Consider the following 20,822-nt stretch of genomic DNA (forward strand, 5'->3'; position numbering starts at 1 on the left):
AAATTTCGGTTAAAGAATATTCCTTTCGCAAAATTTCTCGATGGTTATTCTGCAAATCATAGTTTTCTTTTGCAATCCTACTGATGGAAATTCTTTCAGTGGTCGTCTAAATCGATTTTAAGTAAGGATGCCTCGCTATTCCCAAGCTTTTCTAACAAACTTGACAATCCAAAATTTGTAATTTTAACTATTTTGTATTACTTTTTCCAAACAAAGTACTTAGCGTTTCCCACTGTTAAGCGGCGGGCGCTGCTGGCTGCCGCTATGGCGTGGCGGTTGCTTTATCTCATCTACATACATTCATGTTGATGTCGATAATTTTATTGACAGATTCGCCGTTGGTTATTTTAGTCGCGATACTAAAAATAAAACGTATAATCTTTTGTTTGCTAAAATAAAAACGCAAAACCAAAAACAAAACGAAAAAAAAAAAAAAAAACATGTAAATAAAACAACATTCAAAACAAGCCGTTGTTGTTGTTTGAGAGCACATTTCAAAACAAAAATTTTACTAAAAAGAAGACCATGTAAAAAAAAATGCTTCATTCCTATCTCTCTTCTTCATGGCATATTCACAATCAAATTATACTTTAATTCACCAGATTCACATCAAGCACACTGAGTGGATTACTTAAGCGCATAAACAGTTTAAATATAGATGATTCGTTTTTTTTTTTTTTTTTGTTATTTTATTTTGCTAAGAGCATAAATCAAATCTAAAAATAAGTGAAATTACTTTGTCGCGCACATATATGTACAATAAATATATATGTATCTAAACTGTCGTAGAGATGCTTTTCCATCGGAGTCAATTGAGATACAAATAGTGTCTTTTATCTTTTGTGTGTGCTGCTGCGTTGTGTGGTGTGTTCTTTATCCATTTTCTACTTAATACGAGCATAATGAAGTAAAATCAACGTTGTTTTTTTTTTTTTGTGTAAGCCTTACTATTTTTTTTTTAAGCTTTTTGTTAATCATATATATGGCCTTCAACTGCTTGAGTTTAAATTGGATTAAAGTTTTTTTTTATTTTGTTTGTGATGATGTGTGATGTGACATCAGTGACATAACGACTTATAGAGCATGTTTTAAGTTTGACAACCTTTAAGATTGTACAGAGTATACGGAATTGAATCAATTCATGGTCAGTTTTTGCAGTTTGTGTAAATTGGTGACAGACATTGACCACAATAATAATAAAAAAAAATCGAGCAATTGGGAATACCCAACAATTTTGTCTGAAATAAACTGTCAAATTCTTGTCTTTTCAAAAATATTTAAATTGGTGAAACCAGAAACTCACAATTTGCCTTCAGATGTCATTTTTTATTATAATCATCAAAATAACATGTTGTTTTCTTTGAGAATGATTTAGTGATATTTCGCAAATCCTTGTAATTGATGCAAAGAAAAAAGATTTTTGATTAAATGCGTACCTATTGTTAATGTGTTTCAGAATCAAATGTTTAAAGAATCAGAAAGACAATTAAAAAATATCTTCATCCACCACCCCAGCAATAGTTTTCTTGCATCCCTACTATCTTTAAAATCATTGTGATGGGGAGACATTCTTTTGTAAACAACCAACCAAAATCATGCAAAGTCTGGTGACCCTCAGGGAAGCCATTTCGGCCCTTTAATGTTCATCTTAATTATTATCACTGATGTGGACTGTTTAAGGCTTAATTTGATCGTAAAGCATTTTGATATTTGATGGCCGATCGTCATGAATGAAACGTGTTATTTTAGATATTGTTTAGTAAAAATATTTTAAATACTTTTTGTTAAATCGAATTTTCAATAAAAATGATGGCTCAAATTTGTTCATTGGTGACAACAGAAGGTAGGAATTTATTGAAAAACGTCGATAACAATAAAATATTTAGAAGCATATCCTCTTTGGTCCACTCTTAGTTCTTCCCAAATCATTTTAAATAAATTTATATATATAAATCCAAAAACACTTCAACCCATTTAAAAACTTAATAATACTCTTCCAAAGGATTTTTTTTGCTGATTCCGAATCCGAAATTAGTCTGGCACGTTAAGTTATTATTCATTTGTTTGACCAAAATGCAAATTTGCTTCGGCGTGTCAACTGAACTTGCTAAAACTTACAGACGTGATCGATCATACCAAAAGGCACATATTTTATATTGCAAGTGTTGCCAATTTTCCTTTTTTTCATACAACATAGTACAAAAACGGTCTTGCCCCAATTCCCCTTTATATTTTGGTTTGAATTTAAAAAAGAAACAATTACATTGTAGATTAGTTTTTGAGACAAAAATATTAAACTCCGAAAGAAGTAATGAGTAAAACTATGTATTTCTTCTGTCTGGTTCTCTAATTAGTTTCTTTCCTTAATTAAGATCATATTTTGTAATTTTAAGTCATTGTTTTAATGGTTAATAGGTTTTTTTTTGAAACAAAAATCGATTTTGTCAAAAAAGCGTTTTTTGATTTCCAGAACGACGTATTTTATTATCAAAGCCTCTAAATAAATTTAAAAAAATGTAAATCATTAAAACTACGAAATTATAAAACATCAGATGCTTTTTTTTTTTGTAAAACAACTGCTAAAAACGTACATAAGTGAAAATTGTTGAAAAAACATGTTTTTTTTTTATCAAAAGACAGTCAATAATTATATAAGCATGTTTTCGAATTTCGATCCAGATCGGCTCACCAGTTTGATTTTATAACAACGTTAACTGAATCTTAAAGATATCTATTCTACAAATTATTCATATTTTTTAAATACCTAGTACTTTCGAAAAACCGATAAAATTTTTCTGAAACCTAATCCAATTTTTCTTAAGTTTCGTAAAATTATTCCAAAGTACAAAAAAAAAAATTGTTTTTGCAGGACATCTTGGGATCTTTGATCAATTCCACTCTTTAAAGTATATATTCAATAGAAACTTCACTAACGTGTTTGAATTCCGTGTAAGCAAAGAGCGTCAAAATATTTCAAATTCAATTCTAAGTGGGCTTGAGGTCTTGTTTGTAAATTTTTTGTCTATCTGTTCTCCGAGTTTCGACTGTGTTTACAGTCTTCTTCAGGGAGAGTATTTTGTCTTCTATACTTAAGAATTTAATCTTAAGATCTTCAAGCTTTTGTTTTGGTTTTATTTGTTTTAATTTTTAATATTTCAAAATCTCAAAAAATTCAAAGTCTTGAATAAGACGTTTCAAATCATCGAAATTTCAAAATATTTTGAAATTTCGATGATTTGAAACGTCTTAATATTAAAAATTAAAACAAATAAAACCAAAACAAAAGCTTGAAGATCTTTAGATTAAATTCTTAAGTATATAGCACAAGCATTTACTTAAATTTCCTCATTTGATATTCATAAGCTAAAATTAAAGAAACCTTTAGGTTTTCTTAACGTAACGAGCAGCTGAAGTGGGCCAAACGCAAGAGCAAATGTTCACTTGAGTAAAATTTTTACTTGAGCGACGACTCTAAATTCCGCTCTAAATCATTTAGAAATAAATAACATTTCTCAATTTAGTTTAGTTTTTTTATATTTAGAAATATTTTATGCAAAAATTCCACAGATTAGGCATTTACGTTTTAGCTAAATTAAAAATATACATTTAAAGTAAATGCAGCAGTTTATGAACGCAGCTGGCCTAAATAAAACGAAGTACCTAACCTCAAATATAATTATCTCAAATATATTTAGAATAAGTCATCATAACTTACAACTTAATTGATTAAATTATTTCAATCGCAATAAATTTAAAACACAATTAATTATTATATCATGTGTTACATCTTAGATAACAATTTTCACAATTGACAGTTACCAGTAGCGCGGTTTCATTCATCTAAAAAAAAAAACTCAAAACCCACAACAAACTAAAAGAAACAAAAGAAAAATTATTCAAATAAGCAATAGATACCTGTCATTAATATAAATAAATTAATATTCAACAAAGAATTCTCACGTATTCGTTGTAAAGTATTGTTGAAAATCTGTCATTTATCTTCAATAAAACTATTTATCGTGACAATACCTAAAAATAAGTCTAAATAAAAAAAAAATATAAATAATTAATATTTAATATCTTGAGAGGACGGAAAAATTCAATACAAATTTAAAAAAACACTAAAAATAATCGACAACAACAACGACTTATTCATAAACAGACAAAATTTTTAAATTTATTTGTCATAAATCACGTTGGAATTCATTAATTCATTGAAGGTGCTAAGTCACATCTTTTTGTTGTTTATTTATTGCTTACAATATTAATATAGAAAATATCAATTTTTTTCTTTGTGTTGTTCTTTTTTTTCTGTAATCTTGCAAAATATTTCCACTCTTGAATTCTTACCATTTTTGAAGCCGTGATAAGAGTTTACTACTTCTTGTCTAAAACTATTGGGATGGATTAATTAATTTACTGGAATCGTTCTAGTAAATTCAAAATACAGGTTAGGTCCTAGGCTACTTCCTTGTGGAATACCAACTAAATTTTTTTGTCTATCTTAAAAATTATAAATAAATTCGTTGTTATCCATTAACAGAAATAAAAACAAGAAAGGCCCTAAAAGCCAATTTAAATTTGATTCCGCATATCTAACTTTTGAAAATAATTTACTTTAAGGACGAAAGTAAAACAAATCACTTGGCAAGAACCACTTTTTGTTTAGGTTAGGTAAGTTTTTCCGTATCACAACATTTAAGGTCAAAGAAAATGGAAAACATTTTAAAGATTGTTCTATTTTCTTTTATTCATCCACCCATGAACTCAAGTTGATTCAAAATCATTTATTGATTTATTCACCTCTCAGCAGAGATACCTTGGTTGGCAGTGTTCACATAAACGTAACATCGAATGCACTCACGATTTCAATATCTTTTCTACACTTCCGAAACGGGTGGGACCGCGGGCAGACAAAAAATGTAATAATAAAAATAAAACAATACTCTAGTAGTAGTCCCCACAAATCACTCGAACGTCAAAAATATTATTTTACTTAAATGCCATCCATTCATCATTCAATCGTAAGACTTTTCTTATGCAATTTACGTCAAAAAATCATGATGTGCTGGTATACCACCCTACTGTTTGCGCATTAAGTGACTTCAATGAAAAATTATAGTAATATAAAATAGATATAGATTTAAATAAAATTATTATTATTATGTCTGTGCAATATGCACTGGGGCAATTATGAGTGTGGGTGGGGTGCGAATAATGCGTACGCCCGCCTCTCGGGTGGTCTACGGCAATAAATCACGAGAAAAAATATTTTCATCATTCAAGCGGAATATTTATTTGATGAAAGGTAAATTAGTTGGGTTGAAAAACGTGAGGCGGTGATATTTTATGTGAGGTCTTTTTATTTATGTTTTTTTTTTTTTTTTTTTAATTTTGTTTTTGTTTATTTCCGTATGGAAGTTTATTTGGTTTTGCATTTAAGGGCGGAATAATAATTTTGCGGTAAATATACTGAGAGATATATAGAAGTGAGGTGATTTGAATAAACCAGCCACTTGGATTTTGTAAATATTTATTAAGACAAAAATAGAATATAGAAAAATCAAGGTAAATCCGGTTTTTTTTTGAAGTCGGAACAATTTTCCAGTCAGTTTAAATGAGACTTACTTGCTAGCTATAATGAGTGGAAAATTACCTGCACAAGTTTGAAAGTTTTTCGTTAAATTTATTTAATATGTATCTGGGGACTATTAATAAAAATAGTAAAATGGATGTTTCTTCAAAAAGTTATATTGCTCTTGGATTTAGGGTATACTTTGGCCCAAAGTTTATTAACCTAGACCTTGACAAGTTGTATTGATATTATGGAACTGCAAAACCGGTTTCCATAGTTTATAAAAATGTGTAAAATATAACCAATTTCTGTTAAACGAATATCAAAGCCTTAATGATTTATAGAAAAAACTAAAAGACTATACGTCTTTAAGGTTTTTCATGATTTTAAACCGTAAAAAAAAAAACTGTTGAAAAAAAAAATAAAGACAAAAATTTGATGAATTTTAAACATTCAGTATAATTTTGAAACCCAACATCAGAAACAATAAATTTCAAAATTCAGTCGGAAGCAGGACACGATTCAACCAGTTGCACGACTAAATTTTATGTAAAAATTAAATTTAATTTAACCTTGGGTGCGAATTTGGCAGGACAAAAATAAAAGGTGGTCACAAAAACGTGTCTTTATAAGGGTGAAAATACATTTTTTTTGGATTGTGAATGCAATATTCAAATTCCTCGAAAAATTCTACATCAAATTCATATATGATTCTCTATAAAATATTGAGACCGAAAAAAGTTCTAGGGAAATGAAAAAGTATGAACCAAATTCGCAAAAAAGAGGTGTGCCTACAGAGGGTTAATGTACAAAACTAGGAAATAACTACATAATTATAAAATAAATAAATTTAATTTAATTTTAAACTTACAGTTTCAGACACTTTGAATCGCATTAAAAAATTTACTTTTATAAATGAAATAACTCATAAAAGTGTTATATAATTTGTGTTAATTATATTATTTATGCTGGTAATTTTAATTGGATTTTTAAGGATTTTATAAGAAATGTAAACAAAATACATACATATGTATTACAAAAATAATTAAATTTGTTTTTCTAAATTACTTAAACATCGTTTTAAATGATTTTGACTACGAAACAAAGTATGCCATTTCATTAATTGTATAAAAAAGAAATTTAAGAATAAAAATTAAAAAGTTGTTTTTTTTTACATAAAAATTTATAAACATTTTTCAAAAAAAAAAAACTTAATAAAATTTTAAACGTGAAATTTAGAAATATTCACGGAACCGTTTTCCAGAAATTTATTTTTCTTATCCGAAAATGTATATATTGTATGTAGATACATACAAATTTTCGTTAAAATCGTTAAGAAAAATTCAGAAATAAAAAAATTTCTTCTCCATGTACATTAAGGTGGGTCAAAAAAATCGAAATTCTTTTTTTTTGATTTGGTACTCCGAAAAATCGATTGCTAGACACCTCTAGAATATACACACCAAATATGAGCTCTTTATATTAATGGAAAGGTCCTCCTCTTTAAAAATTCGTTTTTTGTTCTTAATTTTTGTAACAAATTGAAAAATTATAATAATCAAACGCGCAAGACATATTCTTGTTGGAAATTGATTGCTCCACAAAAAAGGTCTTTTCATTAATCTAACCATTCTAAAGATATTCGAGGTCAAAGTTAAAAAAAAATATAAAAACATTTTATATTTTAAAAAAATTTCTAATTCACTGAAACTTCATTATTTTTAAATTAGCAAGATATATTCTTGTAGGAGCTTAAACGTTCTACAAAAAATTCCTTGGAATCAAACTGATTGCTGTAACCATTTAGAAGATATTCGTATCCAAACCAATGCTCACTGATTTCAATAGTTTTCTTGACCCGTATGCATTGCGATTTGGATACGAATATCTTCTAAACGGTTAAAGCAATTAATTTGCTGCCAAGGAACTTTTTATAGAACGTTTAAGTCCCTACAAGAAAACATCTTGCTAAATTAAAAATAATGAATTTTCAGTGAACTGGAAAATTTTTAAAAATATAAAATGTTTTTATAATTTTTTTTAACTTTGACCTCGAATATCTTTAGAATGGTTAGATTAATGAAAAAAGTTAATAAGACCATTTTTGTGGAACAATCAATTTCCAACAAGAATATGTCTTGCGCGTTTGATTATTATAATTTTTCAATTTGTTACAAGATTAAAAACAAAAAACGAATTTTTAAAGATTTTCTCGATTTTTGGACATCAAATATCTATTCAACGGTTAGATAAACGAAAAAAGTGTATAAGGCCTTTTTTGTAGAGCGTTCAATTTCCTACAAGAATATGAAAAGAAATTTGGTAAAAAGTCTATTAATAAAAAAATTATTTTTTTTTAGTAGAAGCTTGATGTAAAAATGGAAAATTGCAAAGCGGAGGACCTTCCCATTAATATAAAGAGCTCATATTTGGTGTGTATATTCTAGAGGTGTCTAGCAATCGATTTTTCGGAGTACCAAATCAAAAAAAAGAATTTCGATTTTTTTGACCCACCCTAATGTACATACCTATCGTTAATAAGGATTTAAAGATAAAATATCTTTTTATTTCACAATAAAGGTCTTATTTGCAACATACACAAAAATATTAAGTATAATTTTAAGGCAGGTACCGTTAGTTTTTGTCATTAAATCATATTTGCCCTCTCACTCATCCAAAACTGTTGGCTACCAATTTTGAAGAAAATCGTTTCAGATACTTAGGCTGTAGATCTTTAGATCTAACTACCACCATGGTTAACTTCTCTTCTAACCTTGTATGACCTAATAAGACGAATTGGAACGTGTTTGATGTAAATGCGAAAAGTCATTAACCGAGTACACTTAGGTGTATGAGTACTTTTTTTTTAATACTATTTTTTTGAAAATTTTAAACTAGAACAATTTTTTTTTTGAACAGTCCACGAAAAAAAAAAATACAAGTTTCGAGTTATATAAAAAAATAGCAGTGTGGCAAGTCTCCCAAAAATATATATATACGTTTAATAATTCAGAAACAATTGCAATATATAATATCTTTTAAAGTTACAATATTATTATAAGCGTGGACTATATATCTTTTCCAAAATTTTATTGAGCTCCAATTTTTAAACTTTTAAATTGGGAGAATTGCAAAATTTAATATTTAATATTTCTTTTTTATATTCATCCAGTTTCTTACAATTGTGAATGTTTGTCTTACATTATTTCAATGCAATATTGAAATATAATATCGAAGCTTATGGCCAAATAGTCAAAATTGTAAGATATTAGACAAATATTTATTATTATTTGCGTTGAATGTTGCTTTGAATTTCAAACATTTTTTATTTGCAAAATATGTTTGTTTTTTTCAATGCAAAATATGTTTGTTTGCAATGAATTTTTTTTTAATTCTAAGGTTCACTATTACTCTGCCAAAGAGTTCCGATTTTGACTGTTTATAATGCGAAATTCTCTAATTATTCATTTTCTCTTAAGATTCTACTTGATTATAAACAAAGAACAAAAAATTCAACACAATTTTTGTAAGATTTTATTTACTTTTATTATGATTTTGTAAACGACTTCCTTGGACCGTTAAGGTGCTTAACGTCAACACTAATAACCTTACAAAAAATATACATAAAACTTAAACAAAACATAAAAACGTCTGTTTCCTGTAATTGTACATAAATCATTTTTCTCCTTTCTCCAGACCTATACATTTTATTCGTTACTTTATTGTTTTATCAAAATAAATAACGTACTTCTTAACCTTTGTTAATTTTGAGTAAAATAAAAACCATAAAACAATTTTTTGTGTTTCTTTATTGTTTTAGCACTAAATTCTATAAAAGTTAAATTTTTATTTTAAGTATCACCTTCTAAAATTCTGACTCAACGAAGTAGTTAACTTTTGTTATTTTTTTTATGATATTAAATATAGCAGTGTCACACAAAACTACGTCACATACGCTAATTAAGTACTTTGGAAAAATTTTATCACAAATTACATAGAACTTCGTGCTTTCTTTGAAAGTATTTAGATTTATTTACGTAATATTGTTTGGAACAGTAGGTAATAAAATGAAAAAAAAAAAAAAAATCAAGTGGTTGTAGATGAATCAGTTAATGAGTGAAATTCAAATACCTTTACCCATTTTTTATTCTTAGAATATTAATAAATAAATAAATATTATTTCAATATTATCAGAATTTCAAAAATACTCATTTAAATAGAAATAAAAATAAAGCTGGCGATGGCGCTAGATGTTGATAATATGTCAAGTAGTTAAACAATATTGAAGGGAATTTAAATTTGGTCAAATTAAAATAACTATGTGTCATTTCTAATTTTTAAGATATCCTCAGTATCATTCTGGATATGATATCACACATTTATTGTCACTTTGAAGTATTTCACAACATATGACAAATTTGCCTCCAATTTCATTTGATATCGATTGATTTCATTAGACTTATCATCACTATAAAATCACACATTTGTTAATAAGAATTTACTCATATTTGCGTAATTGATAACATCACTTTGTGATATAGTTCACTATGGTGTATACGTACTTTTTTCATTCGTTTTATGTACCGATGCCTTTTTCCAGCTTTAAAAATATATACACATAAATGATTCAAAAGTATAAATACAAAAAGATATTCGCCATCACTATGGGTGCTATCATCCTTCATTTGCAGAATGAAAAAAGGATAAATTGTTATGTAAACGGACGTGTCGATTGAGTTACAAAAAGGATTACAAAAAAATCGCTTGTTAAATAAAAAAAAAAAAAAAATATATTTAAACAGAATGAATTTCATCTTCATTTATGTACATATTTTGAGTTTAATTTTATGTAAAATAATTGTCTGTTTATTCTTTATTTTATTTATTAATTCATGGCTAAGACAAACGGTAAACATTGAACAATCAGCAGGTCAGAGTAAACGAAAATATTCATTCCCATTAAATTGTTGATAAACAAAAATATATTTATTGTTTAGTGAAGACATTTTTTTTTTTTTTCAATTTTAAACAAAAACGATTAAATAAAATTATTTTGACTATCGATTTAAATTGTTTTTACTGCATCTATTTCATTTATGATATTTATTTTTGGAGGCGGCAAATATAATTTTATATTTTTTTAGACTCGCTTTTTAACAGATCATAAATTTCCATATAAAATATTTACTCGAATTGTTATTAATTTCAACATGTTTATAATTTGCATTAATGTGGGTACAGCATCCAAAAGAAAAATCCCTGAAACACCCACCTGTTAATTCCTTAAATTTCAATTTCGTACATTGCTCCGACCTGAATATTTTTCACTTAGAAAATATTTTCATACCTCAAATTATTTTATATTGAACACCTTTTAATCTTGACCGAATTATATGATGTTATGAGGTCGTGCCAGTGCAAAAAGCCACATGGATATGACAGACAAAAAAAAAATAAAAATTCAATAATTGAAAAAATAACTAAGCAAATAGAAATATGAAATCAATGTCATATAGTTTTTTTTTTAAACAAAATTTAAGGTAGTGCAATATTCTCACACTTAAACATAGAGAAAATAGACAAAAAAAAATGTATGAAATATGATTAATCTGTGCCAACTTCTTATTATTATGAGTTTTTTTTTTTTTTGCAACAGTATTATTTTTTTAATATTCAACAGTTTTTTTTTTTTTTTGGCTGTCAACAAGTTGTGTCAAATGCAAATATATCACACACTTAGTTTTGAGCACATGCCAAGGTTGGTAGTTGGGTTACATTTTTTTTTGTTTGCAAACCAATAAAGAATGAATTTTTTTTTATTTCTTCATTGGATGTAATTTTGTAGATATTTTTAAGTGTTCTTATAAAATAAAGTGGCTTTAAATTTTTTTGGTTACAAATTGGAATTAATCATAATAAGTAACCTACCTGTGTTATTAAGGTCTCATCAAAACATAAATATCGAAAGAGGAAACGAAATTCTATAAAAAAAATTTATCAGTTTTAAGTTTCAATCATAAAGAGTCTTATCCTTCGTAAAAATAAAAGTACACACTTGCGCCTGGTCAATATTGCAAAATTTTAAAATTTTGAATAAATTATTTTTATCAAGTTTCTAGGGTTCGTATACGGTTTTTATAAAACATGGTGAATATGGTTCATTCAATTTTAGGTCAAGGATGGTTAGTTTGTGAAAAAATCTTTATATTCATATTTTGAGCCTCTCTATTTCAGCAAATTAGATCCGATTGTTCATAAATGCCCTTTGGTAAGAAAATGGTAGGTACCTTGTACCTTGAACTTCTTCCGATAATATGCTGTTGCAGTTCTTTGGGTCTTTTCCAACCTGTGCTATTACAGATATAAGCATAAGCAGTTCTTGACCCAGTTTAATGTCTGCAACAGATTTAAATAAGTCCTTCTTGGATAGAGGTTTTATTTGGGAGCCATCTTTTTCGAAGTCGAACTCTTTTAGCGTGGATGAGCTTTTTTGAAAATCAAACAAACTTAAATATTAAACAAACTTACAATTATTCATTTTTTAAAAGTAAAACAAAATTTTTTTAATAAACACTGGTCTGCAAGGAAATCCTCCTTTAAATAAAACTATACTTTTCTGAAGGATTTTTGTATGCTGATTCCGAATCCGAAGTCAGAATTGACCTAGCACGTCATGTTTTTTTTAATATTCTCGTTAGAAAATCTCAAAAACCCATTTTTTTGCTGTTTTCGGAGAAATATTTTGGCATAATGTAATCTTTTTCAATTAAAATTGATACGGTTTATGAAAGAACTTATTTTTTTCTTTCAAATTCAAGTTCAATCTTCTCAATATCTCTTTTCTTCTCCGAGATATCTTAATTTAAGTAAGTTTCGTATGTTTGGCATATCTTATCATAAAGAAACTGATCTCTATAAATTAATATATCTTTCTCCCTAGAACAAAAGTATACTTTTCTAATGGACTTTAGTGTGCTGATTTTGAATCCGAACTCAAAAAATTTCAGTCAGCTCTGGTTTTTGAGATATAGTAGTTTTTTTTGAGATTTTTAAAAAAAACTTGATTTTGTGATACTTTAATGCGAATATCTTAAAATCCTGACGTGATAGAATTTTTGTGATTTCCGATTCTAACTCAGCTCATCAAAAACTATAAGAAAAGTGTACTATTGTTTCTAAGAGAAACAAATCTGAAGCTTTATAAGGCAGTTTATCGAATGGTTTATTACAAATAAGATAATTCTAAATAGAAAAATAGTATATAAAATTACAAAACACGTAAAAATTTTGTTTAATGTATTTTATTTTGGTTTACTTTACATATTTGACTTTTTAAAAATAATGGGCATTGATATTTTACATTTTCCTTAATTTAAGTGCTTTTGTTCATGTAGGATTTACTAAAAAGTGAAGGATTTCGAAATGTCTGCTTTTTTTGTCAATCAGTATTTTAAAAAATGAGTAAACATTAATGTAAAAGAACATATTTGGTGTCAATCGATAGGTCATGTTATGAAGAATTAGTCCTCCAAATTTGAGCTCAGTGCGACAAATAGTTTTAATTTTATACAAGTTCAAATGAATCTAAAAGGGTGATTTTTTAGAAACTACTCACATTTTTCAAAAATCATTTTTACAAAAATGGTACCTGATAGAATTTTTCTGAAACCAGATTTAGATTCAGGAAAGTCTAATCTTTCATAATATCAAAAAATTATTTGAAGGAGAAAAAAAAAGTTAAATTTTGCAGGCCAGTGTAAATTAGAAAAAAGATTATATAAAAATTACAATATTTTCTTTAAACCAACAAATTTTTGTTATTTTTGTAAAATAAAAAAATTGTCGACGCTTTTATTATTTAATATCATTTTGTAATACTTTGTTATGAAAATTACACTGTGCGTAACCACTTTTATATTTCCTTAAGTGGACTATGAGCGAATAAAATGCTGATTTATTTTTAAATAAGGACCTTATTTTCTTTTTACGTGCTTTTTTACAACATCACTTTACACTTATTTACTCTGGGAACCTATTTTAGAGCATATTTTTACTTACAAATTACATTTACTCCTTACTACGAACGTTCCTTAGTTTTCTTCGTATTTAAAATTCAAGAATTTTTAATTATATTCTTATTCACTAAATGTAAAGTAAATATTTCTAATTTTCTTATTGTTTAACAAATGATTTGTGCTAATTTCTTCTGACGTAATTAGACATTAAGCATATTCTACGCTTTAAATATTAATCACTATTTATTAATTTGTGCGTTTTTTTAAAGTGACAACAAAATTAATTGATAAAACTGTTTTCATCCAAACAATGTGAGAAAATGTAAAATTTTGTTTGCTTGATAAAAAAAATTTAAGGCCCACGCGTCGTCATGTCAAACAACAAGAATTATACTCTGTATGACGTTTGCAATGAGCTCGAAAAAAAAAAACAAATAAAATCATAACACAAATACATAAAGATATAAGTTAGCTTGGATACAGTTTAAATAAACAATTTTTTGTTATTATTAAATTAAAGCTGATCAAATGTTCCGAATGATTTTTTCATTATCATTTCGTTCCGAATTTATAATTATTGACAAAAGAAATGAAAAAAGTTAACAGATCAAATGACGTTTAACTATGAGAAACAAACAAAACATATGAAATTAATAACACCATCAATAAACCCATTTAAAGATTTCCAATTCTTCAGTTATATTTTGTTATTTCAAACAAGTAGATTGTATTATTTTGAGTTCTTGAAAGTTCAAAATCTCACCAAAAAAGTTTATTGTTACTTTGTAATCTTCAGTAAGAAAAAAAAAAGACAATTAACACGTTTGTTAAAGTGTCAATAAATTGTTGCACTTAACCACTCATTACAAACATTTTTACGACCAAAGTGTGTTTGATATAATTTTTTACTTAAAAATAGAAACCGATGTCAAAAATCGTGTTTTAACTGATTTTGAGTGTAATTAAAAAATTTATTTTTAGAAACTAACAAAATATATTTTTAACCAAACCATTTGCAGATTCATAATGAAAACATTTCAACAAAGTGTGCTAAATTGTCCATATCTTTTTTATTTTATTTACAGATATTATCCACGCCATTCACCATCACGGGTATAACAAAAAAATCGTATTCCCTTGGACTACATAATAACAATAAACACCCGTATTTGTTGTTGAGGCGTTAAACTTTTAAAAGAGCTAAGGAATATCTTTAGGTAAATATACAAACAAAAACTACTTTGAATAAAAAAGAAAAAAATATATATATATAACAATTTTTATGTGTGTGCAATTTGCAAGATTTTATTTTTTTTTTCTTACAAGATAGCATTATATTGCTAATTTTTTTTAAGTGAGCCAAATTTAGATTTTTTTTTTTATTTATTTTTATAAAAACTTTTACCTGAAAATTTGCATTTGCTAATTTTTATGTTGAATAAATCTGGAGCAATATAGTTTTTCATTTTTTTTTTTTCTATAATTTAAAAATAGAAACTTGTTAGTAGATAGTTAAGTGGATGTTAAAATCTTAAGTCAACTATAAAGTGAGGGCTTGTGTATAAGATTAACAAATGCGCAATTACTATTTTTTTTTAATTTCCTTTAAAATTATTTCCTTTATTCATTCCATGTTATCTCAAAAGTTGCTAGGCTGTCACTGTAACTGTACTAGGTATAGATAGCCCGTTTTGTGAGTAGGTAATAACTACTTTAACTTCGTTATTGACATTATTATCAACTAAACAAGGACTATTTCCTTTACCTTAAGTCATGCACCTTATAGGTTCATTTACTGCTCGAAAACTTAGTTTTGGTAATAAAAATACTCTTTTACGCACTGTATTTTGTATGAGATAGAATCTTGCTTATCCATAGCCTTTCAATTCTGTAAGCTTCAAGAAGCTAGAATCGCCAACTCAAAATTTTTGAATGGGACTAGTCTTATTTTTTTTTTATCGTTTGTTCCCCAAAAATTTGGTGTTTTTTCCACCTATTCATAAAAGAGGTATTCCAATTTCAAATATTATTACCTAATTTTACACTAAATCTGCAAATGATGTACCCCTTTATCCGATGAACTATAAAGCCTTAGGTTCTGAGTTCAAATCGAGCCTATACGACGAATTATACGATTTAATTATTTTCAGGGGTGCTGTCTCTTGTGAGAAGTTGAAAAACCTTAAAACATTATCACTCTTAGAAGAGTTTCGTTTTACCTTACGTAGGTCAATTAGGTTCGGCAGATTCTTGCAAACTAATTACACGCCCAAAGAATTTGTTGAGAGTTTTATTGTAAGTCGCAGGTCTTGGTTATTAGTGAACTCTTCGCGCCACGCGACAAATTAATTATTTAAACAACCGAAAGATACATTACAAACACAAATCAAAAGGCATTACCTTGTCTCCCGAAAACTTCCAGATTTTTTACCTTTTTTATGGTAAAATTAGCTTTCATAGATCCTTTTTTATTTATCCAACGATGAATTTATCGTTATTATGGAGTTATTATGGACCTTAATTTGCTATTGATAAGACCTTAACATTTTTCAGCCGGAATTGCAACATATTTCGAATGATCTTTGTGTGTTTTTTTTATTCGCAACAGTGCAGCAAAGAGTCAACTTGATCTCATCGTTTCCATAGGTCATGTTAAACTAAGTTTTTTCTACCCCAAGGTAAAAAAACCTACTTCGATCAATCTTAGTTTGCCAAATATTTGTTCATGACTTAAAGACCCGATTTATATTCACAACACAAATGCGTTTTCTTTAAACTACATACATTTACCACCAGAAATCTTAAACTTTTTTGTGTGTTTCTGAATGATATTCGTGAATGTCTTTTAAAAATGCTGTGTTCTTATTTGCCAGACGAGGCGGTTCTAGCAATGTATCAATTGTTAGTATTCAACGGCTTTAAGTATTTACCAATTTTTTTTTTTTTTTTTTTTCAAATATTTTACAGTAAATCTTATAGCGATCTTAATATGAATTTCAATACCAAAAATGGTCACAGACATCAATCATTGCTAATATTAACCCTCTGTCGGCACACGGGTGCGAATTTGGCAGGACAAAAATAAAAAAATTACGATTTTTCAAAAAAGTGGTCACAAAAAAGTCTCTTTATAATGGTGAAAATATTTTTTTTCGGAATTGTGAATACAATATTCGAATTCCTCGGAATATTCTACATCAATTTCATACTTGATTCTCTATAAAATATTGTGACCGAAAAAAGTTCTAGCGACATGAAAAAGTATAAACCAAATTCGCACCCGTGTGCATATCACGTCACAAAAAAGAGGTGTGCCTAAATAGGGTTAATGTTCAACTAAAGAGCATTAGGTTACCGAAAATGCCATGGTGTTCCTTAGGGTAGCCATTTTAGGCCGGTCTTTATTTTTGTTAACCTTTTGATGGTGTAGTGTTTTTATCTACTAAGACGTATTTATTTATGCATATTTTTGTGTCCATTGTTAATCTCATTTTCTTAGAACTAAGTAAACTTACTGTTAGTTAATTCTGCAAATAAATAGTTCGTCAAGAAGCAGTTTTTTTTTAGTAAATTTAGTCGGTGTAGCACGTGTAATAAAACATTAAAGATTCAATTGATTGAATGATGGCTAGTCTGCTTGTCCCTGAATTCGACTCGATTAAATACTAAGAATTGATTAGATTAGAACTGATTTTATTCAGAATTTACAATATTAATATTACATTGTAAGATAAACTAATATATTTTAGACATGGCTGTTTGCATTCTGTAAATAAAAAAAAAATGCTAATCTTATCTAAGTCTGCTCAATTGTGACGAAGTTTTTCAATAGCACCAGACATACGAATAAGGGCCAATTTTTCAATAGTCAGATAAACCTCAGTTAGAGCTTATTCCTGGGAATATCTACTTCATTATATTGACATTATTCTTTTCATAGCCCTAACTGATGAATGTTAAATCAGGGCTAAATAAAATACAATAGACTGAGAATGAAAAAAAAAAAATCCTTTTTTCTTTGTCAAACTAGAACGTTTTTAACAACTTAACTGTCCAATGAGTCCCATATGACTCAAAATATATGTTTTGTCACAAGCCTACAGAGTCCCATGTATCATATATGACTCATATACATATTTTACTAAAAACAACTTCACTGTCCCCATAAAATCTGATTAAAAAACCTCTCTACGTTCAATATTATTTTGTTTATTTGAAGGATATGAAGGATCACTTTACGTCCCATGAGTCATATTTGACTCATAGAATATTTTCTGTATCGTGTTTCTAGAGTCCATGAGTCATATATGATTCATAAAGACGTGTTTCTAAAAACGTGTTTGCTATATGAAAATATGGCTATAGAACATAATTTATTCATGAATGTGTAGGAAAAGAAGAAATACTTTCCCAAACTGGAAAAAAAATTGGAAAAATGCTTGAGCAAAAAAAGTTATTTCATAAAAAAATCTTTGATTTTTTTGAAGATTTTTTTTTTATTTTGGGAGAAGTTATATGTAAACATATGGAAGAATATTTTTGAAGTGAAAACTTCTTTAGTATCGTAGTGATTTGAAACAAGATGAAACGAAAACGCGACACGAACATTCAACTTGTAATAACTTTTTTGTTTTAATAGGTAGACGAATGAAATTTGTACTGTAGATAGGTAATTAAATAAATTATAATTGTACAAAATTTAAAATTTCAATTAATTTCATATTCAAAATTCTGAGATAACGGTAAAAACATGTTCTTTTTCTACACACGTTATATCTTTTGATCTAGTGCACATACAAATTTGATTTAACTTTAATACGCATGCTGATAACATAACCTTTCGTTTGATATATCACACATAACGGTACGTGCTCTACAAGTTACACAATCTTAAATGAATCCAATGTGCTTCATGGGACTTTTTGAGTTGTTGATGAGAATAATGATGGACGTATAAGGTTTTATAATGAGTTTTTATGGGGACAGTTAAGTTGTTAATTTAATTTATTTTCGAATCGTTTTAATCTAGTAATGCACCGCAATCGTTCTTCCATTATTTTTTTACTATTAATTTATCGAATTCCAATAAATTCTGGTCATTTGTAACAATTGTCATATTTTATACAAAATAGTAGTCTATGAATCACTGCTAAAAGTATATTGATGAAATTTCAAAGATTGTATTCACCATAGTTATGACAATTTTCGTCAGCAATGCCAACTGTTTTCAAACATAAGTTTATTGATTACTCTTATTTAGTTTTTTTTTTTTTAAGTATTTTCAAAAATTGATTTAATAACACTTTCTCCCCACGAAATTTGATATTGAATTCAAGTTCATTGATCACTATGACAACGTCCATCAACATATGAGTTCATTCTTGACTTCCCGAAATGTCGTTTTTATAAAGTACACTAATCGTGTGACTCAATTTAAATAAATTCAAAACAACCTAATAAATTTATCAACCAAAATGAATCTAACCACAATCTGGTTTCAATCAAATGATGACCCTAAAATTGGCTTACTCAAAAATAACTGCAAATTCGCAAAATGTTATCTAGTTTATTGCGATTTCCATTTAAAAAATTAAAACACAAAATCAAAATCATAAATCATTTCAAAATGGCACGTCAACTATCTCAAAACAATCAATTATAAATCCCAATAACATGCGAATTATATCTACCAAGTTGTATTACATTCTATCTAGCCAAGCAATGTCTCAATAAATTTAATCAGATAATTAAAAAAATCCCATACTTAACAACTTTCTCAAGAAAAAAAAAAGTAATAATTTATCATAAGAAATTCCTATGTTAAGACTATAGTCTATAATAAACATTGGCAATATTAGTGGCGTCAGGTAGTGCCAGATCGATTTGAAATAACAACAACTAAAAAGAAATAACAACATTTAAATGGCGCCATTAAACGAGAACAAACCCATCACTCAAGCAATATAATTATTCTATTACGGATTCTTGTTTTTCTCCCAAAACCAATCCAAATTACAACAAAAACACACGACAAACCATACATCGAGCCAAAGTGACTTTGAACTTGCTTTTTGTAAAACTAAAATGTCACGTGAATTCCTTCCTTAAACGATCGACAGAGTAACAATTTAAGTGAAAAATCATCATCATCATGAACAATAACAAAAACAACAACAAAAAGATAAAAACAAAACACATAACTTAGAAAGAAGCTTTCTCAACAACAGAAAAAGAAGAAAAAAAAAAAAACACCCTTAGAATCAAATTAGTAGCGAATGGGGTGGTTTAAATGATCATTTTTACTGTTTTACTCACACACTAATAAATAAATAAGAAGAGAGAATAGCGCCTGCGCTTGACATGGTTCCGCACTCGGTCAATCTAAAGTGAACATGAAAAGTCTTCTGGCTTAAATTGCATGATGGATTGCTAAATTAATGTTAATAATTTTGTATAGGTATATAGGCGCAATAGGGTATTGTTTGTTTATTTTGCATTAGAGCTTGTGTAAAAATGTAAAGAGTTACATATTATAAAGTTTTTTAACAGTAAAATGAGTATTTTTTTTTTCATTTAAATTTGAAAAAAAAAAATGATTTTGTATTTTAAAAATTTTAATTGTTTCTTGTTAGGGGTTTTTACCGCTTCAAAGTGACATAAAAATTAAAACAATGAAAACGTATTCAACCATAAAAAAGACATAGTTGCTGGTAACCGAACCTTTAAACCTCAAAAGTTTGTTCGAGATCCCAACATTTAGTAAACAAAATCGTTATTTTTCAAACTTTTCAACATTAAATCGATCGAGTTAACAATGATCGTTTAGAGTTTGAGACACATTTTCTATGTTCTGGTATAAATGAAAGCGATTTAACCCTTTCGAACCAAAATGAAGCTATGAAAATCAATATTAAACAACTAAGAAATATGAATAGCAGAATGTTATTTTCCAAAATAATAAATAGCAAAACTAATGTGTTTTTCTCATGTTACATAAGTAACATGCACTGCCTATGACCACCAAAAAAAGTCGGAGAACTGAGAAAATAACTTTTTTTGAAACTATAATGTATGTTACTCCTTCTAAGCAAAAAAACAAAACACTTTCTGCATTAACATTTTTTATATCTTTTTTTCAAAATTATGACCATATACATATAAAAAAATTTGTTTGCAAAAAAAAAAAAAATGTGAATTTCAGTAACTTTCTCGATAAAAAAAGATAAAAGGTA

At 27.4% G+C, this 20,822-nt stretch overlaps 1 protein-coding gene across 3 annotated transcripts in view; it reads left to right on the forward strand.

The window, feature by feature from the left end:
* Positions 1-20,822, forward strand: part of LOC129916960 (E3 ubiquitin-protein ligase RNF181 homolog) — a 91,999-nt gene that overhangs the window by 28,221 nt on the left and 42,956 nt on the right. For all 3 annotated transcript variants that reach the window (XM_055997227.1, XM_055997228.1, XM_055997229.1), the window contains exon 2: positions 14,676-14,807. The gene's annotated coding sequence lies outside the window, so the exon portion shown is untranslated. The remainder of the gene's footprint in view (positions 1-14,675; positions 14,808-20,822) is intronic.

The sequence above is a fragment of the Episyrphus balteatus genome, chromosome 3 (assembly GCF_945859705.1).
Source record: "Episyrphus balteatus chromosome 3, idEpiBalt1.1, whole genome shotgun sequence".
In the NCBI taxonomy this organism is placed as follows: Eukaryota; Metazoa; Arthropoda; class Insecta; order Diptera; family Syrphidae; genus Episyrphus; species Episyrphus balteatus.